General features: G+C 25.6%; 1 protein-coding gene across 1 annotated transcript in view; it reads left to right on the top strand.

Moving 5' to 3' along the window:
• The window catches only part of LOC104982682 (heat shock transcription factor, Y-linked-like), a 52,718-nt gene that overhangs the window by 50,669 nt on the left and 1,177 nt on the right, over positions 1-872 (top strand). The gene's annotated exons all lie outside the window — the stretch shown is intronic.

Raw genomic sequence — 872 nt, 5'->3', positions numbered from 1 at the left:
TATACCTGTGGCGGATTCATTTTGATATTTGGCAAAACTAATACAATTATGTAAAGTTTAAAAATAAAAAAAAATTAGAAAAAAAAAAGAAGTTTAGGATTAATATACACACTACTATATATAAAATATATAACCAACAAGGACCTACTTTATAATACTAGGAACTGTACTTAATATTTTGTAATAATCTATAAGGGAAAAGAATCTGAAAAAGAATATATATGTATATATGTATATGCATATGAATCATTTTGCTGTTCACCTGAAACTAACACAACATTGTAAATCAGCCAGACTTCAATAAAAAATAAAATAAAATTTAAAAATAAATTAATTTTACAATTAAAATATACCAGTAATTAAGTTTAAAAAAATCTGTGTTTTGTCCGTAAGATGTCCAGTGATGGGTACTCCACATGTTTATGGAAAATTATGAACAGCCACAAAGTTTTCAAACCTTTTAGAAAAACCCTCAGACATATTACCCTCTGTTTATCTTCTCTCTCAATTGAAAGTACATCATAGTGTACTTCTATCACGATGCCTGTATCTCCCTCCTAATTAAAGAAATATTAATATGCTATGGAATTGAGATTAAAAAAAAAGTCTACTCAGTTGTTGAATATATGTAAGTGGAAATACTTCAAAATATTTTTTTCTTGGCTGCATGTAAAATATGAGGACTCTTTTATATCATTCACCTCTCTGCTTTTAATAAAGATCTACCAATTTTCAAATGTTTGTCCAGTTTATGACAAAATTAGATGGATATATAAATATATATACATATTTATATACAAATATATATAATATAGAGATATGTTTTCATAACAGAAAATACTGATACCAAGCTTAGATTTCAGAATTATTTC

Source organism: Bison bison, unplaced genomic scaffold (assembly GCF_000754665.1).
Source record: "Bison bison bison isolate TAMUID 2011002044 unplaced genomic scaffold, Bison_UMD1.0 scf7180017864537, whole genome shotgun sequence".
Classification (NCBI taxonomy): Eukaryota; Metazoa; Chordata; class Mammalia; order Artiodactyla; family Bovidae; genus Bison; species Bison bison.
The sequence above is the reverse complement of the archived record's forward strand: the minus strand, read 5'-3'. Positions and strand labels throughout refer to the sequence as shown.